Below are 27,711 nucleotides of genomic sequence, written 5' to 3'. Positions count from 1 at the left end.
CAAATCACACAGCACCTTTGTCAGCATTTCACCCAGAACCAAACCCAGTAACCAGAAGTAACCAACGTCATATTTAAAGATTCCAGGATAGCCAGATGTCCTATACAAATGTCCATTTCTTCAAGAGAGGGCCACTTAGAGAGGTAGGAAAGTGCACATGCTAAATGTTTTTTCATTTTCCAAAACTTTTTCCTTATAAGTACATAGTCTGTGTCCAATTTGCTCATTTTGTTGGCACACTATATAAATGAGTCTCTATATAAAATGAAGTTGGGTTTCTGGGGCCCCATTTAATTTCATCTTCTTCCGTATAAGCTGTACCCCTTCACCTGGCCATCTGGCCCCGTGTAGCTAAAGAGAGGCAGAATTCAGCTCTATCTGGAAGAATGTTTTAATGTTTCAAATGGCCTGCAGTGAAATGGACTCTCTCATTCAGAAGTAAGCTCAAGGGCATGGGCCTCACCCAACAGCGCCCCCTATGTCTGAGAGCCAGTGTATGCAACTGACATGACACCTCTGCCTCATTCAGAGCAATCCTCTGCCTCATTCAGACCAATCCTCTGCCACCAACCCTTACCTTGGGTCTCACTTCCCACCATACATTCCCAGATCTGCCCAACTCTGGGTCTCTGGAATTATCTCACATTTTTAGATATTTCCTCGCTTTCCTGTCTTTTGGTCTTGGTGATTTCTACTGGTTTCTTAGATCCACTCTCCAGACACTACGTTTTACATTTATTACATTATGTTCTTTACATTTTAATTCATGTATTCAATAAATTTTAAATCATTTATTCAATAAATTTCCACTAACTGTATAGAGTATGACAGGCACTCTTCTAGGTCTTGGGGGTACAAAAATGGACAAAACATGCAGAATTCCTCATCCTGTGATACTTACATCAAGTAGGAGACAGACCACAAACAGATGAAAAAGTGAACATATAAAGCAAGGTGGTGATCAACACTAATGACAAAATATAAAATAGAATAAAGAGTTAAAGATGAACGGGCTGAGTATTTTAGACAGAGCGACCAGGAAAGGCCTATCTGATGACGCCGGAGAAAGCAGATGTATGAATTGGAAAGAGAGATATGTAGGTTTTTTCAAAGCAGGCATTCCAGACTGAGCTAACAGCAAGTGCAAAGGTCCTGAGGTGAAAGTAAGTTTGAGTGTTTGATATGCATCAAGGTTGCCCTCTCTGCCCCAGCTCTCAGGATTCTGGCCAACCATAGCTCAGATCCAATCAGTTTCTATCTTGGGTACATCCGTTATGGTCACCAAAAAGGGGAAGGAATGGACTCTGGTACTGAAAAGGAGAGGCTGGATAGCTTCTCATTATATGGTGTGAAAGGGGAGACCCCAGCACTGAGTGAGTGACCAGGATTCTCACCATCCACACCTCACGTTCTGTGATTCTATGCAAGCATACAGATATGTCTATATCAAATAATCTACTAGTATAACTAAGGAAACTAAGGAACGTATTTAACCAAGAGTGATTAATCATGTTGTCTTCATATTTGAGAAAGGCATATGTTTTCATTAATTCCCAAGCATGTCCATGAAAATAGAATGATGCAGAGAAAGAGGGCTGACATGTATTGATCAAATCCCTCCATTTTCCCACCTCTTGCTATTCTTCAGGTTTCTGTGGTTCGTGGTCTGAACATTCCAACAAAGACCTGATGAAGTTTGGGGGTTACTGACATAATGAGTCATATTTTCAGTTTCTTGGTTTAAGTCTTTTTTTTTTTAAAGGGGGTTAATGTGTTATGAAAGAAAATGTGACAATCCAGTAAAGCTTGACATCTAAGTGGTTCTGAGGGCTCTATCAGTTACACATTTTGTGTATCATAAATAATGAATAATAATAGCTACAATTCCCTTAGCCTTTATTATGTTCTAAGCTCTATGTTAAAGCAGGTAATTTATTTAGTCCTTATAAAAATCTCTTTTGAGGGGAGGGGTACTTTTATTATCTCTGTCTCACAAATGAGAGATCTGAGACTTAAACTGGCTTGACATCACAATTTCAGCAAATGGCAGAGCTGGGACTAGAACCCAGCTCCATCTGGCTTCATAGTCCAAGCTGGTAACCCACTATGTAGTGAGTATTTATGCTCCCAACATGGAGAAAAGTCATCAGTTAATATAAGCAAGGTTTCATGCCTTGATTAAAGTTGGCAGGTAAAACGTCCTTATTTTGGAACTCACTCCTTAAGGTTCAAGACAGCAAGAAGCAAAACTGAAAAATAAACCGCTTCTTACATATCTATAGAAGACCACTCTCCCTAGGTAACATGGGCACCATCACATCTCAGGATGGTCAGATTGCCTCCTAACTTTAAGGTGTTACTAAAATGGGAGACTATCAGGCCATGGAGGAGGAGAAGATGAAGCTAGGTCTTGGGGATATAAAAATGGACAAAACATACAGAATCCCTCATTTTGTGATGCTTACTTTCTAGTAGGATTCAGACCTGCTGGGGAGGAGCGCGAGGCAGGGAGGAATGCGAGGATGGGGAGGCAGTATCTGCAGCAGCTTGAGGGTAACGACATGTACATAAAGCATGAGTTTCTATCTGCTAGGGATTCACTAGCCAAGCTAGTGTTTGTGAAGTGAGTTTCCTTGCTCTCTCTTCCAGATGTGATAGTTGTTTGGTAGTCAGGTATGACAGAATCAACGCTGGCTTAAAAGGCTGGAAACCAGCCTGTCATCTCAGCCTCTCCAACCACCAGCTGTGGGACCCTGGACAAGTCACTTAACCTCGATGGACCTCAATTTTCTCATCTGGAAAAAGAAAACAACTGTAATAGACGATCCCTTCCAGCAATTCCCTGAAGCAAGGAGAATTTATAGCTGTTGCTATTCATTAAGTTCAAATTAAGTCCCCTCAATTTTTTATCTCTTGCTAGATAGATGCTGAGCTCCAGAAAAGCACATGGTATAATAGGTGGCTCCAAGAAGGAGCTCAGAAAATACGTGTTCATTGATTATATCGACAAAATATACATGAGGACAGATGGCCAAAGGGCTCTAGGACATATCAGCTAAGCTCTATTTTAGGATGGACAGCAGCATTCTTCCTATTCATACAACAGTAAAATTCACCAAATGTTTACTAATCTAAAGAAATTGCTTTCATTTGAAATTATAACAAAAAGTAAATGATAATGTGTAAGGCATAGCCCCACATTTTAAAAGAAATAGGAAAAGAATAACATACGATAATGTTAATGCACAAAAAAAATGGAGGAACATACGTTAAACAACTGACAGTGGTTTTCCCAGAAAGAGGCTGGGATAGAAACATGACTGATTTTTACTTTCTACACCATGCACTTCATTACATCTGCATTTTGTATAACCCTGTAGTACATACATACTTGGTTTAGTTTTTTGATTGCTAAAATGCCCTAATTGTTCCAAACTAGCCTGGCCAAGAAATGTGTCAATCGTTACATGTCAGCCCATGTAAAAAACTAAACCCCAAAGATTTTCTCAAACCTAGAGATATTGCCTTGTTTTACACTGCAGGGGGGAAAAACAGAGAGAGATAATGTTTTTTCCAGTTAACACAAGTGTGAAAGAAAAGGTCTTGCTTTTTTTTTTTCCAGTTCCTGTGACCCCCAGGAGAGAAGGCTGTGGGCTGATTATTAGAGCATTTGAGTGTGTGGGTTTGCCTGGAAGCGACAGCAAGCAAAGACTGGGAGATGGGAATAATGATAGCTTTAGCTCAGCTTGTATAGCTCTGAGCTGAACAGCATTACTCTCAAACCAGATTTTATTTCTTGCTAATTATATTTGATTCCATTTGATTGCAGATTTCACTGAACTTAAAATGTTGGAGGTGGGGGTCACTGCTCCATGCTACTCATCAGAAACGTCAATTTAAAAAAGCACCCCAGAAACCCTTGACCATCAGCTGTGCAAATACATTACCCCTCATCGTGGCAGATTTGCTTCAGTAATTATGATCCCCTTTCCCTTGGTCTGTGTCTGGGAGCATTTCTGGAACACTTGATGCCATAATACCCACAGAAAAAGCCCTTTCTCAAGTAATGGAGGTAATATCAAGTATGTGCTTTCGTGTCATGTAAAAACGTATGACATTCACACAAAGAGAGGTATTTATTTCCTGTGTGAATGCATCTCTGCTTTCTGTTGTTATTGATGAATGAGAAAAGATAAATGGACCACAGAAGGAGGAAATGACGGCAGGGAGGGGAGCTGACTGCTGATTTCCCATCCAGCAAACCCAGACAAGTCGCTAAAGCCCTGCACTAAAGCTTCAACGATGGCAGGAGGTAACGGGGTGATCTGTCACCCCAAGCCTTGGAGACTCAGAAGGATGAAGTACATGGGATGAACGCAGTCTCTGAACTCAGACCTGGGTTTGAATCCAGCTCTAGCTTTGAGAGCTTGGGTAAACTAACTCATCTTTCTGAGACTTGGTTTGTTCAGCTGTCAAATGGAAATATGAACACCTGTTCCAGCAGGCTGTAGAAATTAATGAAATAATACATGTAAAGCCCCTTCTAGACTTGATAGTAGTAATTTGGATGGCACTTAACAGATACTCCCTCAAAATTTCCTCTCTTTATCTCTTTTTCTCTTTTCCATTAATGCTTCTTTTCCTTCCTTTCCTATTTTGGGGCAGAAATAGCCAATTTTTTTTTAATCTTCTGACCTCAAATCTTCAAAATAGGCCAGCAGTGTTATAAGCCCAGATTTGCCAAGTTGATAAGTAGAATGATTTTCTCCTTTTTCTACCTTGTGTCTTCCAAAAACTCTAACATATAGACATATATAAACAACCACATATAAACACTTATAAATGAAGACAATCTCTACATTGTCCCTTAGCCCTGAGATAGACAGATGGATATAGGTAGATAGAGCATCTTTCAACTTTTATTTTTTTCCTTTTGGCCTTGCTTTTATACTGTGATTATAACATTTAGTAATTAACAGATCAGCCAGGTCATGAAACGTTTATTAACAGCGTGTGTCACCATGTTCAATGGTGTTTCCTTTGATATTTTCAATTAGGGCCCATGTGTCCACAGTAACTGCATTCTTAACCCAGTGCTGAAGGCTAGGAACTGGAAGGAGCAGAGTCCAGTCTAGGGTGAGGCCAGAAAGGTACATACATTAGGCACAAAATTTGAAGGGGTGCCCCCAAACTCCATAATCAAGATAAACAATATTTTAAAAAATCAAAATGAATATAAAAAAATCTATGATGAACAAAATCTCAAATTTTTGAGGACAAGACAGGAACCAGCCCTGACCCTGCCTCCTTCAGCTCAGCCTGATCTAGGCCCTGGGTAGACTCTGCATCTGAAATCAGGAGCTGAGGTTCTGGCCCCAGTTCTCACACTAAGCAACATAGCCTCAGACAAGTCACTGAAACTCTCTGGTTCTTGGTCTCCTCATCTTGTTTCACTCGGGAATCTGATCAGAAAATTTCCAGTGAACCTTTGACCTTGAAAATTCTATGATTTTCTATAACATGAAGCTGCATTGTTAGGGCATTGTCAAGGACTCAAAAGGACAAGACTCATTCACTGTCAGTCATTCAATCCAAAATGAATTACAATCAATCCAATCAATTACTATGTGACAAGCGCTATGTTAGGTGCTGAAAATACAAACACAGAAATACACAGAAAGGGAAGCCAACCCTAGTGCTAAAAGGTCAGCACAACTTTCCCTAGGAAGTGACTTTGACCTAAAAGGACCAAAGGAGTTTCAAGCAGAGGACGGCAAGTAGAAAATTTCAGAAAGAGAGAATAGCGTGGCCACAGACCTAAAGGTGAAAAGAAAAATCTCAGCCTGGGAACTGTAGTAAGTTCAACCTGGCTGAAACCTAAATAGGATGTATGAAACAAAGATCAGTCTTTGATTACTGAACAATAATAAAAGTATTTGGCAGAGTGTGATGCAAAGAATTATAGTCAAACAAATGCAAACGGTTCTGGTCAAACCTAAATTCCAGTCACTGCCCTGTTGCCAGCTACCTGGATGATGGGGCTCCTATATCCACTGGGGACTCCATTTTAGAACACAGTAAAAAACTTTTCTATGAAGAAGAAGGGCTTTTAATTTCCAAAGAATGACGCAAACCTCACATTTGAGATATTTAGAGTTTATATGCCTGGGTACCAAAGCAGTAATGTAATTAATGCATGTAGTCACTTCCCTGAAAACAATTCGCTAAACAGCTAAGTAGTTGTTGTGTGATGCCCGTGAGCCTGAAGAATGCGAGGACCAGCCTGAAGTCAAGCAAACTTTCATCTTCCCCAGACAGGCAGAAGGAGGTGGCAACTAGGCTAAAGTGATAGGTGGACACACCCAGCACAAGTCTACCCCACCCAGGCTTACCACAGTGAAGCCAGTCTGCTCCTGCCATATTTTTGTCAACTGGTTTAATTCCTGCAGTTAGGAAGCTAGGATTAAATCCAGCTCTTTATTAACCAACCAAAATAATTTTTTAAGCAAATACTGAGGCACACAATCTCTACAGCTCTGAGCATAGAGTCAAAACTTCAGTTTTCACCTCACTGTTGTCACAGATAATACCTACCATTTATTAAGCACTTACTCTATCACACATAATACCTATCATTTATTGACCATTTACTAGGTTTACAAATATTAACTCATATAATCCCCCCACAGTTCTCTGTGATGGGTTAAGATGGTTATCTCCATTTTTAAGAGCGGGAGGAATTTGAAACACAGACAAGTTAACTATGTGCACAAGGTTACATAGTTGAAGTTGCAGAATCCAAATTCAAATAGAACCTGTCAAACTCCAGAGTCTGCTGTCAGCCACCATGCTACATAAACAAGGTTCATCACATACGTGCTCAAATGACATCCTCAGAGTGTGGCACTCAGAGGCTCCTTAAGCTTCCAGGACACTCAAGGGTCTGAATTCTGGGCTTTGGTAAGCATCTCTGTCATCTAGTTCTGGGGGAGAAGAGCACTCCCCCATCTGTCCTCAGGTCCATCTTTCCATGGTCTTGGAGAGAAGCATCCTTCCTTCTCCATCTCTTCTCTCCTGATATCATCTCCCACAACTTTTGCCTCATCTGCTCCCCCTTGATACAAACTGCACTTGAGGTTCACTGCACCTTCTCCCTAAGGTCTCCTAACCCTGCCCCCCACCCAACTTCATAAACACTGGAAGGTACGCCTTGCCTGGATTTTCCTACCTCCCACTCCCCACTGGACTCCCTGAAACATGGCTTCTGAGCACGTGCTGTACGAAAATTGCTTTCTGAATGGTCACTGGTGAACTCCTCCTCATTGTCTTTTTTCAGTTCCCTGCTTTCAATCTTTTCCACCTGTTCACACTTAAAATCATCCTGTTAATTTACACCTACACCTTGGATGAGGGGAAACAGTTTGTAGGATGATTAAAACGTGCTTGGAGATCTGATCCTGCCACTTCGTGGCCTGGTCATCTTGAACAAGCTATGGGAATCTCTCTGTCTCTGCCGCCGTGGCTGTCAAACAGAGAAGGGGACGGCCGGAGGCGTGAAGATTAATGGAGATTCCATAAGGAGGCACTCTCCCAAGGCCCACACGCAGGTAGGATTGTTTCTGTGAAGTTTGACCACCTTTCTCATGGTTCTCTTAGGCTTTTGTTTCATGTCAGTTCTTTTCCATCTCGTCCGAGTACCTGTTTCTCTCCTTAATCCCTAAATTTTGCTAAGTGCTGAGGTTTAGTCTTTGGCTCTATGGCCTCCTGCTCTCCCGCCTTTTCCTTAATAAAAACAGTGGTTAGTATTGACTATGAAATCATGACATGCTAGAATCTGTACCGTATTTTCCAGGGTGTTCTGGTGTCACCCCAAAATTAGTTCCCCACAAAAGAGCATTGAGCCTTTTACTTTTCGGAGCTACTCTCCCTCCCCATTCCTCTGCCACTGTCCATCCAGCTACCAAAGTTCAAACCCAAAGTGCTACCTTTGATACTCCTTCTCTTTTACCACTGCAGTCAACCTGAAAACAAAATCTCATGTTTTATCCATTCTGATATCTCTTATTGGGATTTTGGTGTGATGTCACAATGCTGCTTTCTTACTGGCACTTCATGGGACAATTTTCATAGAGCCTCCCTGGGTCATTTTGTCACTGATCTCCCAAATGTCAATCACTTTGGGGAAATGGAAGCCATGATTTAGCTTCTACTGCTTGAATGCAGGAGTCATCACTTCACAACTGGAGTTCTCATTCATTGATTTAGTCATTTGTTCCACAAATAGTTGTTGAGTCCAGACTCTGTACCAAGCCTGTGTTGAATCTGGGAAATGCAGCTGTGACTGCCTTGCCCCCCAAACCCAGGAAAGAGAGTTTAACAAGTGAATACAAGGCAAATAGAGGGTGGTATGGGAGCAGACAGCATGGCCCCTTCTTAGATTAGTGAGGTTTCCTTTCTCACTTGTCTCCTCTCCACCCTCACTGCCACCATCCTCATCATCTCACACCTGTATTTGCACTATAAGCTCCCTGCCTCCAGTCTCACCACCTCCAATCCATCCTCCACACATCACAGCCATCTTTCTCATATGGAAATCTGATCATGTCTCCCAACCTTTAAACTCTCTCTTGGCCTTTCAGATAAAACTGAAGCTCTTTCGCTTGGTATATTTCCCTTCACAGTTGATTGCTGCTTATCTCTCTAGCCGGATGGTTTGCTCCTCCACAGGGCTAAGAACCCACAGCTCTCACTGCAGCCACACAGGACAACTTCTGGTTCTCTTATATATATATATTTTTTTCTGCCTGGAAAGCCCTTCTCTTCATGGATTCTGAGACTTAGCTCACCTCAGCCACCCTAAGAAACCGTCTTGATCTTTTTCCTCTCCTTTAGATGGATGTCACTCCACCTCCCCACCCCAAACACACAGTTTGTGCTTCCATAGCATCTGGGGCATATCTTTATCCAAACACTAACCCCACGGCATTAGTTGTTAATTAATGTTGCCTAGTTGCTGTCATCTCACTGTCCACACTCTGGCAGCCGGTGCTCTAGCCACATGGGATGACTCAGTTACCCCAACACATAGGGCATGTGCACACATTTCCTCCGCCTGGAATGTCCTTTCTAGCCTTCCTTCCCTGGTAAAAGACTTCATTTTTCACAAACATCTCAAAGACCATCCGGTCAAATCCACCAGGGGAAGAAAAACAATCACTTACACATCTGAACTATCCGCACTTGATTTACCCTACAATCATAACAGTTAATCAGACTGCAGCATTGTTAGCTAAATACCTGTTTCCCCATCGTTGAAAGCTGGGACTGTGTTTTACTTCCTTAAGTGCATGTGTGTTTTTCCTCACCAGCCTCCAGCACATAATAAGTGCTGATGCATTTTTTCTGAATTTTGAGAGAAGCCTAGAGGGAGGATGGAGTATATAGAATGTGAGTTACAAGCTTACAGGACAGGACAAACCTATCTTACTCTCTCATTTCACATGTGTTAATTCTTCTATTCACAACTAGATTATAAACACTTTGAAGGCCAGAATGATGTTGTACCATTTTATATGAACTCCAACGCTAAATATGGGATAGGCTGTCAATAAATACTTGAAAATAGAATCTGAATATAATCACAATTAATTGAACTTGCAGATGCAAGAAGAGGAAATATAAAGAGGGAAAATAGAGCTCTAGTAAAAAGCAAACAATAATCTTGATCTTTTCTTGCCAAGTTTTGCAATGAAAATGATGTGAATATTCACCATGAAATAAAAAGGGACATATGCTGACAATTATATTTAAACCCCCATTATGCCAATTTCTTGAAAATATTTCTGGAAGGGTATTTACTTCACTAGTTGTTTGAAAAAAGAAAAAAACCTTTCAGATGTCTATCTTACTGGATGCTTTTTAAAAATCATAGAAGTGAAGCTGTTTTAATAATCTGCATCCTTTTCCAAGTCCCCTCTTTTTTTTCTTTCTCAAAAACTTCACTTTTGACAATGTTGACTTATGAGTCAAGTTCTCTCTCATAAGTGAACTTTCTTAATTAACCTCAACTATATCATGCTTTCTCCCACTTCAAAGAAGTTACAAAATGTTAAAAATTAAAATTTAAAAATGTCCCCAGAGCAGCAGAGAGATGGCCTCCTCATGTCATCTTAAAGAGAACACTCTCTTTCAACCCACAGTCACAAATACTGGATCTGAGCTTCTAGCGTTTTCTTCTATCAGCATCAGCTTGGCTTCCAGGTTCCCCACACACTTCTCTTACAAATCCAAGGCTCCTGAGGTACAGAACCCCCCAAAATATACCTGTCTGCCCATCCCACCTTCCAGGTATGAACAAAATGCCAAGACAGAGAAACTTGCATACATGGCATTTTCTAGACTTAATGAACTAATCTGTGATTATTCTAAACGTTAGCTCAGGAATAATCAATTCTTTTATACTCCAGATGTGACATTCCAGAAATCTCCAAATTAGAGACCCACCTGATCAATAAAAGCCACCAATCACAGGAGAAGTAGGAGAAGGGGTACAGGAATTCAGTGAAGACTGCAAGGGTACCTTGCTTCCCACTCGACCTCTCCTTGTCTCAATTGGCCTCTAGTCACTCCTCCCCTAAATGGCCATCATCTGTCCCTCTTCCAGTCCCCTTTGTCCCAGTCCTGGACTCCTCACACGCTGACCCAGTCTCTGCTGATTCAAAGGACCTTTAGATTTGAGGCAATTCCCAGGTGCCAGAGGCTCTCTGCACTCTGAAACCCCGCCACAATGGAACTGGCATTTTAGGGAATCCTTTTCCCGGGACCTCTTCCCTGGGACCGAAGAGATGTCCAGAACGGTGCCTGTCCACCAGCTAGATTATCAGGCTGCAGAGAATGTCTCCCACGGAAGAGGCTAAGAGGAAAACAATATCCCCACAAAGAAAAATAACCCAGAATCCTTCACATATTCCACATGTGTGTGTTTGTGTCAAAAAACCCCCGGGCAAAAATAAAGCCCCAGCTTCCCTCGGCTGCAGCCACCACAGCAGCCCAACCCAGCTCCCAGTGCTGCTGCCTCTGTGCGAGCAAAGACAGCACCTTCCCGGGGGAAGAGAGATCACGGCGCCCAGCGTTTCCAGGAGGTGATCATGACAAACCTTTTAGTAACTCATCATTCATCCTCACACTGACCCGAGGCTCACCCCGGCGCCTGTGGCACTGGCGCTGAATGAGAAAGCCAAAGGCTACCCCTCAATTCTCCAGGTGACACCCACCCACCCCCAACTACGATGCGCCTAGGATGCGGGGTGGGAGAGGCGGAAAGGATGACAGCTGCCCACGCCTGAGGGAAAATCAAAGGCACAGCTTACAGCTAAGGGTGAGAAATCCCAACCCCCGCCGGGGCGGGAGGACTTGGCACCAGCTACCTGCAGGGCGCCCCCGCCCGCACGCCGGCTCCCATCGTAGCCCGGAAAGCAGCCAGGAGGGTGGAACGGGACGGAGGGAGCCTCCACGCCCCCTTTGTCTCCACGTTTCCCAAATGACAGGGGAGGAAAGTTTACGAACTGGGAGGGTGCAGTTTTCCGCTGGTTCAATCTGACACCTCCCTTTCTGGGATCGCCGTCTCCCTCTGCATTGCCCCGGCGCCGCCTTCATCTGCACCTTGATGCCCGCAAGCCGGGTTTGGGCCACCTGCGCCGCCGCTTCCGGCAGCGAACCTGCCCCCTGCAGCCCGGGCGTCCCGGAGCGGCCCGCGACCGCGGGCGCCCCACTCACCTCTTGCTCGGAGCTATCTCCTGTGCGCCCTACTGGGCCATCCGGCTCCTGGGAGCGAGCTGCATTCAGGCAGTGGCTGGAGACACGCTCCCCGGGCTCTGCTGCATTCTGCCTGCGTGGGAGATCCAGCCAGCGAGCGCGCGGTGCGGGCGTGTACGAGTGTGTTTGTACGAGCGTGTGTGCGTGTGTGTGTGTGTGTGTGTGTGTGTGTGTGTGTGTGTGTGAGAGAGAGAGAGAGAGAGAGTGTGAGTGCGCGCGCGCGTGGGGTGGGGGTGTGCTGGATCACCGATCCGCCTCGGCGCCCATTCCGCGCTCTGCCTCCTCGTCCGCCTCCTCCTTGCGCGGCCGCTTGCACAGGGTCCAGGTTTCAGGATCTCCTGTTTGTTTAATGAAAGGAAGGAGCAAAAGGCTGGCGAGGGAGGGGGCGGGGGGGGGCAGGAGAGGCGGGGGAGGGCTCCAGGCTGCGCATGCTCAGAGGGGGACCCTGAGTGCTTACTCCCGAGCGCAGGCAGAGAGGAGAGCGAGCTAGGGGTGGGAGGCGAGCTAGGCTGCGCCCCCCCCCCCCCCCGGAGTCGCAGGGGCCCGGCGGAGTTCCGGGAAGGCAGCTGGGAAACCCAACTGCAAAGGTGTTCCTTGCGCGGGGACTCCCTGGCGCCCGCGGTGCGGGAAGCTGGTAGCGGGATACCGACTCATCCTAGGAGACAGCTTCAGCTGTGAGTCCTCGCAACGCCGGGCTCTGCTCTCCGTGTATTTTTAGTGCTTGCGCCGGGGTTCCTGTGGACCGCTGTGTGGCCTCTGCGCGGCGAGGGACCCGGGTGCGTCTCCCCGGGAGCGTGTCCCCGGTAGTTCACGAGGAACCATAGGCAGTAGGTCAAACCTGAACTAAAACGAGTTTCCTGGTCTGTGCTTCTTTCTAACCCCCTCCCAACTTCTACTCTGTGAAGAGCAGAAAAGGCAGCTGTCCACTCGGGTACCAAAACAGGTTTGCTGGGGCGAGGGCGGGGAAAACACAAAAACCCTCTCCCAAGAACAAAGCGGAAGTGGAAGGAAGGTGAGTGCGGAAGGCTCCATACTCAGCCTCCTTTGGTGTCAGGGTTAGATGGAGGAGACATTGCCCTATTCAAGAAGGCCGAAAGAACAATAGAGCCATTGTCCCCCTTGCCTCGAATGCCGAAGCAATTCTTCGCAAGTGGGGATTCTGGCTACTTGGTGAAGTGGAAGAACTGTGAAGCCGAAGACAGCCCAGTGAGAGAACCCGAGCCCGCTGTGGCGATGGAGCAGTAACCTGAGGCCCGGTGAAGAGCTGGGGGAGAGGCTTTGCGAGTAGAGTGGAAACTCTTCTTGGTGAGATTGTTCTATGAACAAAACAGGCCGGTGGTGAGGATCCATTCAAGAGCCTCCGAATTCAACTTCCTCCCTGTTTGATCACTGTCTTTCTTCCCATTTTCTCCCCTACAGAAGAAAAGCCATCCCAAGCAGGGAACTCCCTGTAATGATATCAGGACCTCCTGTTTGTTCATTTTTGCTCCCTCCAGCAAAGGACTACCTTTTGGTCACCCTAGCGTTGGAGGGATGGAAGACAGCCTACTCTGTGCTAACCTTTTTCAAGCTTTCATTAAAGATCACCTCTGAGCACCTCCTCTACGCAGTGCAGGCGAGCAGATGCCTTACTGCTGAACTCTGACCCCGTCCCATTCATCTTCCCAATAATAATGCCAAGTGACACTAGAACAGCAGGACAATTAGATCAAACCCTAGAGCACACCCGAAGGAGAGAAAATAGCGTGTCTAAATACCATCAACAAAAGCAAAGTTTAGGAGAAAAGATATAGAAGAAAGGAAAATAAGGAAGAGAAAGGGAACGTTTTAAAAAGTGAGAGTATCCTGAGTGTTAGTGGCTGGTTCCTTCTCTCAGGAGTCCCTTGAAAGGAGCAGAATTGCAGCATCTCTTTGCTTAAAGGATAGTGAGTCTGGGTCTCTATCCACCAGGTAAGGGAGATCAGGTTCTCCTGAAAAGCAGTGAAGTCCCCAGAATGAACCTCTCACTGTATTTGGGGCTCCTACTTCCATGCCTATTTTTCCTCAGGCCTTCCCCTTGGCACCAGGCTTCTTGGAAGGCATCCAAGACAGATCTGCTTATTACCGCTTTCCCTTCAGAACAGTGAATAGCGTTCACCGGAATTTCAGGGTGTTGGCATTGGCAGGGCCTCAAGGCAGGAAAGCCATTTTCCCTGCCCTGGTCTCCTTTAAGACCAAGGTGAGTGGGGGTTCTGAATCCAAGAAGTGGGTGGACCTGGAACAGGAAGGTGGGGCCTCGGTGAGTGCAGGTCTCAACTTGGCAGCTCTGTCACTAGAGACAGTACTGAGGCCCTGCCTCCAGCCACGGTTTAAGTGGCCAGTGCCTGGCCAGGGAGCACACTCTCCTTTGAGCCCTGCCTTGGGTGAGGAGGAAAGGAACGCCACTCGCCTCGATGCCTGGGACACTGTCTTGACCACCTCAAATCTCCAACAAGGTCAAGGAGATTTAGAAATTTGGAATTGCAAATTAGGTGGAATCTCTTTGGTGCTGCTAGAAGAGGGAAAGTAGCAGTTGGGGAAGAGATTTTTACTACCCGAGGAGAGTGGGGGAAGCACCTTGGACACTAAATGAGATGACGCACGTAAAACACCTAACGCAGTGCTTATCGCATAGCAAGCTCTCTGTAACTTTTATTAACTTGGTGGTTAACATTTTCATTATGATGATTTTCTTTAAAAAGCTGATGAGTTTTTTTTTCCCCCAAACTTAAACAAATAAAACAAATGAAAGCCAACTGCCTTCCAATTTTCTTTTTGACTTCCTACATTGCCCTGTCACCCATCACCCTGAGCACGGATGTATTCACATCCATGAGATGAAAAGCAAGCGCTAAAGCTGTGTGGCAGTGTGAATGGTTAATAACCTCACCCCTCCACACTCAGGTCCAGACACAAGTGCATTTTCAGTAACACGCCCCAAGCACTTTTTGCCACTTATACCTTACAGGGATTAAGCAGTTGGGTCTCTGGCTACAATGCCCCATTGACATTGGCTCACCAGGCTTTGTTATTTCCTTTCTTTCTTTCTTTCTTTTTTTGCCTTCCTTCTAATTTTAGCTATCTAATGTGTTACTCCTCCTAGGTAACAGAATGCCCGAAGCCAATTAATATGCACACATCTGCAGATGGTTGTGAGGGAAATTAATGGTAAGAATATCAGAGGCTGCAGGTATTTTCAATGCCCCTTAAATTCTGATTCCAGACTAAGCATTCATCCTCCTACCCAGTGGACAACTCCTAAACTTTGCACCTCTCTCCACCAACAAACAAACATGTCTAATGGCCTCACCTCCTATATCAATAAAATAACAACCCAGTATTGTCTGGCTGTGAGTGAATTTTTTTCTTGGAGAGCTAGCTATTTTATTTTAAAAAGAACTAGCAGTTCAAAATATAGCATCAATACAAAAAATTCAAAATAAATAAAAGCCAGTAATAGATACAATGTTTGAACATAAAACTCTCTAGAACTATGGATGCTGTAGTGATAGCTCAGTTCTTAGAAAATTAGATGAAAGTAATTCCATTAGGTGATGTATTCATGAAATAATGTAACAACTCTATGGTGATGCAGTATGTGTGTAAGTTGTGCTCTGAATATTGTCTAATAATTATGAAACAGTGTTTGCATTTGACTTGTGTTCCCACTATAATATTGGTTATTTTCAAATACCACCCTAATAAGACAACTAGATTTGTAATTTTTTCTTCTTATAGAAATGCCATAGACAGCAGTCTTTTTTGGTTCAGTAAAAATGTTCAGCTATGACTAAAAGGGCTAGACTAGTGATGTACCATTATGAGAGTCCAGATTTTTCCACGAAAATCAAAAACTATTACAACACTTTCCCCATAACCCTTTCCAAGTACTCTTATTGCCATTCTTAACACATCAAGTCCTTTATTACATATGACTTGGCCCCACCTTGGTTGGTTATGAGCCATAAAAGGGCAGAGGTTTATTTCTTTTTTATTTTGCGGATTCCTCATGAAAATAAGCAAAGTGGTATATGTTCAGTAAATGTTGAAAGAGTGAATGAATAAATACATAGCCAAAAATAAATTTCTGGGGATAAAATGTCAACTTTGAAAAAGGCTCCCAAGTACATGGCACTTTGTACTCCTCATAGACGATGAAGTCAAAAGACAATTTTTTAAGGTTTTGTGTATGTGATTATCTAAAAATGGGAGTTGGATGAGAAAGGCAAAATAGCTTTCTAGACACAGGTTTTATCCCCTTGGAAACATATAAATCAAGCCCATTTTAATTTTTCTGGTTCAGAAAAAGAATGCATTTTGGTTCAAAGTGTATTATTATTCAAAGGATAGCTTCATGCTGGCCAACCTAATCCAGCCAGAATAATGTTCTAATTGATTTAACTTTCCCCCAAATAGGATGAAATAGTTAAGGCAATAGTGCTTAGAACTCTCTTTCTCTTCAAAAGAAATCATTCAAAAAATGAAAAGAACCACCTCCAGGATCTCACCCCCGACACTTCTATCATTACTGTCTTGAGTGAAAAGGACCAGTAGGAAGTTGGTTCTGTTTTCGTGGAAGGGAATCTAAGGATGGGGAGGGGGTGGAGAGGAGGGAGACTAAACTATAAAAGGTCTCAGCTCTGATCACAGCTCCCCTGAGCCAGGGGTAGGAGAACGGGAGGACCAGGTGATTGGTGTCATGGTTACCTTTTCTCTTGCATTCCTGCACCTTGTAAGAGTTTCTTGAGAATGGTCTCAGAGAGGGAGAAGGAAAGATCCCAAGCAGAAGCTGCAGCCCTTTATAACCTAGTCTCAGAAGGAACACATCATCACTTCTGCCACATTCTGTCAATCACACAGGCTACAATGGAACTCTCTTAGTTTATCTTCATTGGAGGGGACTCTATAGTTCTTGCTGGGACCATGACTGATTTTAAGATTTTTTTTTCTTATTTATGGACTCATATCACCCATGCTGAACCTAATGCTTGTTGCTACTTCATCAGCTCTGATTCCTGGGTTCCCCCATATACCATGATTTGGATTCTGAGTCATTACTCTTCATATGGCCCAGCCCCCAGGACCCATGCACTTTTGTTGCTGGGAATTCTACCTAGTTCTCCATGGCCTCACAAGTGGGACCCAGGCACCTATTACTGATTTCCCTACTCTTTGGTTCCACCCCTGGTGCCATCATTAGGAATTAGGAATTGTTAGAATCATGACTCTACCTCCTTTGTACTTCATTCACTGTAGACATTCCACTGCTAGCAATTCCTGTCTGCTGATCCTGCCCCAATCCAGGAAGGCCTTGTCTGCCAGAGCCCATCAGTTTCTCTTCTTCAGTTGTCCTGTGCGGCCAACATGGAACCCTTCACTCTCAGTAATACTAGCATCTTCATTTTTCTCATCTGTAAAATGAATGGTCTAAATAAATCTCTCAATCATTACTTATTAATAGTCTAGCTCAGGATCAACCAACTCATTCTGAAAAGAACCGGACAGTATATAGTTTAGGCTTTGAGGGCCATGTGATCTCTGTCACAAACTACTCAACTCTGCAATCACTGACAGTGCATAAAAGAATGAGAATGGCTGTGTTCCAAATTTTTTCTTTCTTTCTTTCTTTCTTCTTTTTTTTACAAGACAGGTGGTGTGCTGGATTTGGCCCACAAGCTAGAGTTTGCCAACCTTGAGTCTAATTCTTCATTTTCTGCCCTTCACCTCTGTCACAAGAATGTGTCAGGTAGAAGGAACCTGGAGAGTCCTGCTTTCTGTTCTGCTGGGAGGAGAATAATAAAAGACGTGAAATTGGTGCAGGAAATCTAAGTCCATTGGCAGTTTAGGGGATCCTTGTCAGCGTGGCTTTCACACTATCTTAAGAAAACACTTTGAAAATTATTTTTTTCCTTTTCTGTAAAGCAGTTGGCCGTGTTTTCCACAGGGAACAGTGGCAGCAACAGTAACTATACTATTTTTAGCCTCAAACTGACTTGTGCCGCCCTAGAAATTTAATGAGAGGAATATTTTAAAAGAAAATGGAAAAAAAAAATAATAGCATGAGCACAATACGCCTGCCTGTGAAAATAGGGCAGGTAAATATATTCTAATTATGACTGGCACCTTAGGAAAACCTGCCTCTCCAAAGATAAACTCAACCCCAATAAGAAAGAATACCTTCTTATGGAAGTCCCAATAAAGGAGCAACGTCTCTACTAAGTTGAACTTACACAAATTTGGCTGCTGGCTGAGCATTTTTACACATTCAGCCCAGAGTCACGAAGTTCAGCCTATCAAAAAGCTTCACTCCCCCAGAGCAATCTACAGACTCAATGCAAACCCCGTCTGTATTCATTTGCTGGGGCCACAGGCTGGATGGCTTAAATAACAGAAATTTATTTTCTCCCAGTTCTGGAAATCAAGGTGTTGGCAGGGATGGTTTCTTCTGAGGCCTTTATCTTTGGTTTGTAGATGGCCATCTTCTCTTCGGTCTTCACATGGTCTTCCCATGTCTGTGCCCTAATCTCCTCTTCTTTTAAGGACCACAGTCATATTGGATTGGGGCCCACCCTGATGACCTCATTTTAACTTAATTACTTCTTTAAGCTTCAATCTCCAAATACAGTCACATTCTGAGGTACTGGGCGTTATGATTTCAATATGGGAATTTTCGGCTGACAGAGCCCATAATACTATCAAAATCCTGGTGGTGTTTTTACAGAAATAGAAAAATCCATCCTAAAATTCATGTGGAATCTCAAGGGATACCAAATAGCCAAAACAATCTTGAAAAAGAACAAAGTTGGGGGTCCCATTCTTACTGATTTCAAAACCCACTTCAAAGCTACAGTAATCAAAACAGTGTGATCCTGGCATAAAGATAAACATATAACCAATGGAATAGAACAGTGAGCCCAGATATACTCACACGTATGGTCAAATGATTTTCGACAAGGATACCAAGACTACTCAGTGGGGAAGGGCAGTCTTTTCAACATATGACGTTGAGAAAACTGGACAGCCACAAGTAAAGGTTGGACCTTTACCTCACACTATACACAAAGTAAACTCAAAATGAATAAAAGACCTAAACATAAGATCTTAAACTACAAAACTCATAGAAAAAAGCAAAGGAGAAAAGTTTCAAGACACTGGATTTGGCAATGATTTCTTGGGTATGACACCAAAAGTACAAGCAACTAAAGAAAAAGTGAATAAACTGTGCTACAGTCCAGTTAAAATCTTCTGGACATCAAAGGATACTATCAACAGAATAAAAGGGCAACCCATGGCCTGGGAGAAAATATTTACAGATAAATAATCATATATCTGTTAAAAGGTTAATATTCAGGACATATAAAGAACTCCTATAGTCTGACAACAGCAAAACAACCCAATTCAAAAATGGGCAAAGAACGTGAATAGACGTTTCTCCAAGGAAGATAAATAACATCCCATGTGCCAATATTTCATATGCCGATATGCACATGAAAAGGTGCTCAACAGAGCTAATCATTAAGGCAATGCAAATCAAAACCACAATTATAAAGATAAGAAGCGATAGATAATAAAGTGTGACTTTCATGGGAAGAGAAGAAAACACACTAAAATTATCACATCACACCCACTAAGATGGATATTATCAAAAAGAAAAAAAAAACAGAAAATAACAACTGTTGGTAAGGATGTGGAGAAACTGGAACCCTTGTACACTACTGGTGGGAATGTAAAACGATGCAGCCACTACAGAAAATAGTATGACAAGTCCTCAAAAAATTAAAAATATCAATTATCATGTGATCCAGCAATTCCACTTCTGGGTATATACCTGGGGATGTCATCCTGGGTGTACACCTGGGTAACACACGAGGTAAGAAAGTCACTCATTCATTCTTACTTTAAGTTAACCAATATGTACTAAATGTGTGGTGCCAGTGTAATCAGAGAATTTGAGGTCAAGAATTCCAGATAGAACTCTGAGGAAATGATACCTAATATTCTGACTGTGTATTTATGTCATTTTAAAATTACAAATGTATTTGTTAAATAACAATTCCATGAAAGATATAAAGGAAATGCCTTGAGGACTTAGCTAAAAATAATCTTAAGGTATTACTGGACTAGCACAGTACAATTGTAACCATCTAACTTTGATGTAGACATGAGTTATGACATAAAATCATTTGATTAAACTTTTTAGGAGTATGTCTCCTAGTCCTTGGACCATCCCAGAGCCCCAGTAACTTGTAAATGACACATTAACCCACCAAAGTGCCTACACCAGTCTTCTGACAGGGAAAACTCAAGAAGATCACTGAACTATATACCAAACTATACAAATCTCTTCACAAAATACCAATGATAATTAACATCATCATCAATATCATCAGCAGATAATCTACATCAGAACTAGTCACAGTTAGTCTACACTGCTTGGTAAGCCAATGATTCAGTGAGGTAACTACTATCCATTATTTTGGCTTGCAGTATTCCCTCTTTGACCAGTAATGGTATCCATATTTCCTTCAAGAATCCACCATTCTTCAACTACTAATACATGTGATTTGGGGGTGAAAAGCCTCTCCCACTTCCAAGCATGGACACAGAACCCTGACCTACTTAATCAGAATCTCCCATTGCCCTAGACATGCAGTATCTCAGAGATAGCAAATGATCCAAACCAGGAAAATTAGATTAAAATCCAGGACTTTTGCTGACAGGGAATAAAATGTCTCCTTTTACCGGGGATACTAAGCATTTAAAATGTTCCAAGCCTAGGAATGCCAGGAGAAAGACCTTTGCATGTTTTTAAATCCCTCAGCCTAGCCATGCCTTAAAGTATTACCAGACTTTTCAGTTACTTAAGCAATAATTTAGTTTTGCTTAAGGCACTTTAAATTAGATTTTCATTCCCTGGCCCCACTGAAAATGTCTTTATGGATACATTAATCATGGCATCTCTTTAAGTAATAATGACAAACAAAAGGGAAGGCAAGCAAAGGGTGGAAGTAGTGTTTAAAGGAGATCTCTGGTTGCACCAAGACTGATTTCTAGCCCCGAACATTTAAGGCAGTCTTCCACCCATGAGCGTATATCTTACGCGAGCTCTTCCCCTTTTCTGAATTGCCAGATTCAAAGGCTGACACTCTTGGAGGCTGACATCCACTGTTAGACAGATGGCGCTGAGGGGGGTAAGGCAGAGGCCAGGCAGACCCTGCCAACTCATTTGGCCTCAGGCCCAGCCCTACTCTATCACCGCCACTGCTGTCAGTATCCAGCTAAGGCTGGTCTGAGTTCTTCTTACTGTCAGCATCTCTCGGCTCCAGAAGATGACAGTGGTGTTGGAAACTCCTTGTTCCTCCCAGGCCTGTTGGGTACATGTGCCAATCACAGCTTTGTGTGGTCAGACAGGTGTCCCTCAGCACCAAGGCAGGATGAAGCTGCCTCCCACCCCAGAGGCTCCTGAACCACAGGGGTAGTCAGGGAAAGTGCCAGGAACAGCTGTCACCCCTCTGACTGCCAGGCTGATCTGACTGCCTTGGTGGGTGTGCCCTCCTTCCCCACAGCTCCCAAAGTTGTTCAATTCACAAGCATCCACTTCCCAGAAAGAGGGGGATTCTCCTGTTTATCCCTTGCCCCAGGTTCTTCTATTCTGCACCCAGAAGTGATCTAAACTGTAATCTGACTCTGTTACTCACAGGTTTAACCCTCCAATGGCTTTCCTTGACCTGATGTTCAAGGTCCTTCCTGATCTGGACAAAGACTTCATACGTATCAGCCCAAATCTCATCATTAACAACACAACTAAACCTTGTCTCCTCCCAACTATTCCAGTGTACCAATGCTTCTTATGTACTGTTCTAACTTTCCCCATCATGTCTGCCTAACTAATTTGTCCTTCAAGTGTCAACTCAGATACCACCTCATCCAGAAAGCTTCTCCAAATTCTGCAAGGTATAGGAGGGAGGAAGTAAAGTATTTCTCCTCTGTGCTCTCACAGCATCCTGAGTTTCCCTCTGGCCCAGAACTTCTCCTACTATACTGCAATTACACCTACATATTTGTGACTTCCTTTATAAGCTGTGAGCAAACCAAAGATAAGAGTTCTGTCTTCTATTCAGTATATACTAGGTGCTTAGCTTGTGTTTCTTGAGCAAATACATGGCACGTGAATACCTGTGTTCCCTACTAGAATTAGGACATAAAATGTGGCAGTCAATGCTTGACTCTGAAGGGGCATCTCATCTCAGGAGAAAATGTTACTGTCTTCTTCTGCTCATCAAAGGAGTGTCTGATTCAGAGCGGAAGTGGATTGTGCTGGTCTGGATACAGAAGCAGCAGCAGGACTCTTGCCACTGTTTTCCTCCCCTTGTTTCTAGGTCTAATGGAAAAGATCTCTGGGCTCTGGAGTATCCCATCCCCACTTTCACTGAACTGAATGACTTCAGCTCTGTGCCCAAACCCCAGACAGCAGCATATCATGGGTGTGCCCAGAGCACCAGGGAACTAGCCCTGCTTTGGCACATCTAGTGGTACTGGTACCCCCACATGGCAAGCAGCCACCTCATGCCTACATTAATGAGTGTCAGCAGCACTGAGGGCAGTGGGACCTCAGTGGCACCCACAGTGTTCACTCTGTTTATTGGTTTTGTCACCAAGATCAGCATCTGTGCCCATGATGGTGGATGTCAGCAGCAGTTGTGGTATCGGAGCTCCCTCTTCCAGTATAATGGTTTTTTCTTGCCAGCACCCGGAATTAAATAGGGAAATGATTGTTTCTATGTGGTAGAGAATAGGATCTTTTCATTTATACATCTGATACACCATTACTAACTGAAAGAAGTCAGAAGGATACTGTTTGGTTTTTTATTTTTCCAACAAGACCACTTTCTCTAAATTGGTATGGCCTAAGATAACATTACAAAATCTAGAGGCTATGCCAAAATAGAACCTGAAACCATGAGCTCAAATCTTGGTTGTGCTCTTTATTTCTCATACTGATACTGAGTAAGATTCCTTGCTAGCCTCAGGGCCATCATCTATAAAACAGGCACAATAAAGACCCACCTCATTGGGTTAATATGTGAATTAGACGAGATTGTGTGTATCCGTGCTCTACAAATGTGGAGTGTGGTTAGCAGCCACTCTGCACAGCACGGTACTTTCTACATAGAAGGCGATCGATAAATATTTGCTGAATCAAAATACAAGTGAGAGATCTCTAGCTCCTAATACAGCCCTGAAATTGTTGCCAGGATAAATGGATAAATCCCTACTTTTTCCATATCATTCTCCTCAGTTAGGGGAAAAGGATGGACATTCACCAGATGGCTGGTAGCCAGGTGGAAAAATATAGAGGACCTGAGCATTTATTCCAGTGAAAAAGATGCCCTCCAAGTTCTGAAGCAGCAGTCACATTTCCTGGGTATCCCCCCAAGATTCCCACAGTCCCACAAAGTTCTTTCTCATACACTCAGAGGAAGCTGAGGGGCGAAGACACTGTAGGAAGAGGTAAGCTGGATTCTGCCTGGACCACCCAGCAGCATAGGGTTTTGCTTGTTGTGGGTGGTGGGAGCAGTCAATACCACCAAGCACTAGCAAACAAAAGCCACTCACAGCCTCACCACCCACTAGGAACAGAGACGGGCAGTCCTGGCTAATTAGTTCTCAACACATGCCTCGCTAGCGGCACCTCTGATGATGGCAGTCATGATTTGAGTAAAATGGGAATGGGCTAAAGGTTGTCAGGTAAGCAGTGGGAATCACTGAGAATCTATACTGGGTACAGATGCAGATACAGACACTTAAGTGGCAGGGTCTGAAAGGGACCAGAGTGTGGGCCATTCCACAGAAGGCAGCTGATGGTTGTCATGCAGGAAAGGGGCAAGGTATTATCAGTTCTTTGTTTTTCAAGAGAAGCTACGAATCAGGTTCTACATGGAATCTTTGATTTTTTTTTAAGTTGAATAAAACTTTTTTGAAGATGCAAACAAAGAAACCCTGTGTTGGGCAAGAAATCACATCCGCAAGTAGGATTCACCTTTTAGCCAGCCAGTGTGCATCTTCTAATACAGACCTTCTCTGTTACTCTTCAGAGATCTCCAACTTTAATGGAGGTCATAGGGAACATAAGAGCACATGCTAGCATATGTGGATGGCTGGATTATGTTATAGTCACCAAGAAAATACGATGTGCATTAGGACCTATATGAAATGAGAAGTAATACCACAGGATACAGTCTCTCGTGAAGGTGAGTGAGGGGGTGAATGAAGCCTTTACTATGCAGATCACAGAGCTTAGAAGCACTTTGCACGCGCACACACACGCACACATACACACACACACACACCCCACATTAGGTCTGGATGGCATTACATAGGTAGAAAAATAAGCAACAAACTCAATAAAGTACTGTAGATAAATGGAGAGCATTGTGCTAGAAAATACAGACTCCTTGATAATTGCAATTCACCTAGCTTGGTTTTCTCATCTGTTAAATGGCGATGAAATTAATGCTTCCTTTGTAAGACAGCTTAGAGGATTTAAAAAGATAGGCTTGGCACCTAACAGACTCAGAGTGTTGGATCCTCACAATGCCATCTTTAGTGGGTTGGCTCCATGGGTTTGCACATTGCTACTGAAGAAAGGGTCACTGGGATTATCTTGACAGGGCTGGTTTGGAAAATTCAGTTGCACTGCTGCCTCCTGCTTCTCTCATTCGAATTTTCCACTGAGGTGGGGGTGAGGAGCAGTAGGGCACTTTCTCAATAGAGTGCTCTTTGCCAATAATGAAGTCCTTTCCACAGTGGGAAATTCAGCAGAAAAATTAGGTTATCACCATTTTTTATCATAGCTGACATATTTCACTTCACCACTGCCTGTGCAAGATCTTCATAAAAATGGAGGAACAAACACTTTTAATGACATTTTGCAAAGAAGTCTGATGTGTATCCAGGGTCTGATCAGCTCCAGTTGAATAAATGGAGGCTGTGTGGGAGCAGTTCTGAATTTGTCAGCCTGTCCACCTGTCAATTTCAACGTGCATTTACTCATATTTCCTGTCAGTCTTCAAAGCTAGTCTGCTCGTATGACTGGTGTATGGATCATACATAAAATGGGCAACACATGTAAATGTCTGCAAATAAAAAATGAAAACAACAGACAATTCCTTACTGGCCACCAGCCATGTGTATTCATCAAGGGGAGGAAACTAGCCCAAAAGGCCATGATTGATGTGCTGCTCATTTCTAACTGCCACTCTTCAGACATTCGAATGATTGTGCTAAAAACTATAGGAGTTGCCAATGAGAAGACAGGGTATTATTTCGTGAGAAATAACAGATTCCTTCCCATCTCTGTTTTGATAAGTGTTGAAATTTATGCTTTCCATTCTAGAGGCTACAAGCTCCAATTTAAAGTATGAATGGAAGGCTTCTTTTGGAGAATAGGTAGAAATCTATTGTTATGGGTTGAATTGTGTTCCCCCAAAATTTATATGTAGAAATCCTAAACCCCAGTACCTCAGAATGTGACTTTATTTGGAAGTAGGGTCACTGTAGGTGTAATTAATTAAGATAAGGCTATGCTAGAATAGGGTGGGCCCCTAATTCAGTATAACTGAAGTACAAAGTCTTATACAAAGGGGAAATCTGCACACAGAGACACACACAGAGAATGCCATGTGAAGACAGGGGTCCTGCTGCCACAAGCCAAGGAACTACCAGAAGCCAGGAGAGAAGCCTAGAACAGATCCTTCCCTAGTGCCTTCACAGGGAGTATGGCCGTACTGACACCTTGATTTCAGGTGTCTGGCCTCAAAACTGTGAGACAATAAATTTTGGTTGTTCTAAGCTATTCAGGTTATGGTACTTTGCTATAGCAGCCCTAGTAAATTAACATACCTAGAAAACAATAACCTAGATTTTGGTCAATGGTCTATAATGAGGAATCTGGATAAATAAAAGGAATGACTTGAATCTTACTGTAAATTTTCTCCTGTAATGCCAAAATGGTATTATTTTGTTACACATTTATACATTCATTTTGAGGCATCTTCCAATGAAGGACAGTTACGGAGAAAAAAAGTTAATAAAATACAAATGAAAAGAGAACATCAATATCATCAAAGATAGAAGGAAGGACATATATTAGACAAAAGGATGAGTAAAATTTCTGGAACTGAGCCTCACACTTCCCTGGATGTTTCCTGATTGCCTGACCGAAAAACAAAACATTATACCATAGAAAAGACAGAAAAGAAAAGAAAGATTATACCATAGAAAAGACAGAAAGTTTACCAGTTTCTCAGATATATGAAGCTTTGGTTGATATTTTATTATTTTGTAATTTATCACTATTACTCCTATCATTGTAATGATTAGGTGAGCACTAAAATTAAGGGCCAAACAGTGGTTTCTACTTATTGTGCAAAGCTTGGCTCGTGCCTTCCAATGTGGATTACATATACCCCATGAAGTCCTGCCCACTTAGCTGTTTCTCAGTAAACTTTTCTCACCTATACCCTACTAAGTTGGGCATGTAAGTTGCCTGTTCAGTTTCAACAATATTATATTGATGAATTTAATGAGGAATATTCTTACAAAAGTCTAAAAAAGTAGGCAAAATACATTTTATACACAGTGTTAGTATAGAGAATGATAAATTACTTCATTTTAAGCAAAATATCACTATGATCTTCTGTGACAATGTTGTAAAAGTCATCACTTTGCCATAATGTCAATCTGCAGAAAACAGGAAGAATATGACCTAGTTTGAGTATATATTTGGATGAATGTTTCCTCTTTCTTGTCCCAGCTGAGACTAAAATAACTCTGCCTGACTCCAACTGGAATCAGCATGTATTCATGCAGGAGATGGGGCAGGATGGGGTTAACGACCACTTTACATACAGGTGTAACAGAACAATGGGGAAGTTTCTTAAATGTAATCTGAAAGGAAATGTAAAGAAGAAGACCTTCAATTTTTCACCATATAGGATCATACTTGGTTTCACAGTAGTCCCCTCCATGGAGCTGCTATATGCATAGACAAAGAGGATGATGTTAGAGAACTCATCTCTAAAACAAATATTACTTCTAAAGAAAGTGACAAACGGCCAGTTTAGACTTTCTACTTCTTATTGAGTCAATATTAGTAAGCTGAATTTTTATAGTGAAATTTCCTTTCACTGAAATTGCAAATTTATTGACATAAAACTATCCATACTATTTCAATTCATGGTTCAAAATCGTTTTTCCTAAGAATTTTAAAGGCATTAAACATTGGCTTCTGGAATCTAAAAAGTCTGATATAAACCCAATTTCTGTTCCTTTGTAGGAAATATATTTTCCTGCAATTAAAAGAAATTGGGATTTCCTTTTAATTACTGCCCTGAAACTTGCTATGGTTCATTTTTAGTTGAAGTATAGTTGATTTATAATATCGTGCTAGTTTCAGATGTACAGCAAAGTGATTCAGTTATGTATATATATATTTTTTCAGATTATTTTCCATTATAGGTTATTACAAGATATTGAATATAGTTTCCTGTGCTATATAGTAAATCCTTGTTGCTTATCTATTTTATGCATAATAGTTTGTATCCGTTAATCCCATATTCCTAATTTATCTCTTCCCCTACCTTTCTCCTTTGGTAACCATAAGTTTTTCTATGTCTGTGACCTTCTCTGTGTGTATGTGTCTTCGACATTCTGTCTCAAATCTCCCTTTGCCTCTCTTCTACAAGAACACACATGACTGTATCTAATACTTACCCAGGTAATCCAGGATAAACTCTGGGCTCTCAATATCCTTGACTTAATCATATCATTGGCCACATAAAGTAATATTCAGTCTTCCGCCCAGTAAGGTAGTAGTCA

The 27,711-nt window shown here is 42.6% G+C and overlaps 1 protein-coding gene across 2 annotated transcripts in view; it reads right to left on the bottom strand.

The window, feature by feature from the left end:
* The window catches only part of PLPPR1 (phospholipid phosphatase related 1), a 353,659-nt gene that overhangs the window by 214,583 nt on the left and 111,365 nt on the right, over positions 1-27,711 (bottom strand). Inside the window, exon 1 of one of the 2 annotated variants that reach the window (XM_010977449.3) lies at positions 11,776-12,140. The exons of the other annotated variant lie outside the window; for it this stretch is intronic. The gene's annotated coding sequence lies outside the window, so the exon portion shown is untranslated. Of the gene's footprint in view, positions 1-11,775; positions 12,141-27,711 lie in introns of those variants that run through there. 2 annotated transcript variants of the gene reach the window in all.

The sequence above is a fragment of the Camelus dromedarius genome, chromosome 10 (genome assembly GCF_036321535.1).
Source record: "Camelus dromedarius isolate mCamDro1 chromosome 10, mCamDro1.pat, whole genome shotgun sequence".
In the NCBI taxonomy this organism is placed as follows: domain Eukaryota; kingdom Metazoa; phylum Chordata; class Mammalia; order Artiodactyla; family Camelidae; genus Camelus; species Camelus dromedarius.
Note: the sequence above shows the minus strand (reverse complement) of the source record. Positions and strands in the feature narration are given on the sequence as shown.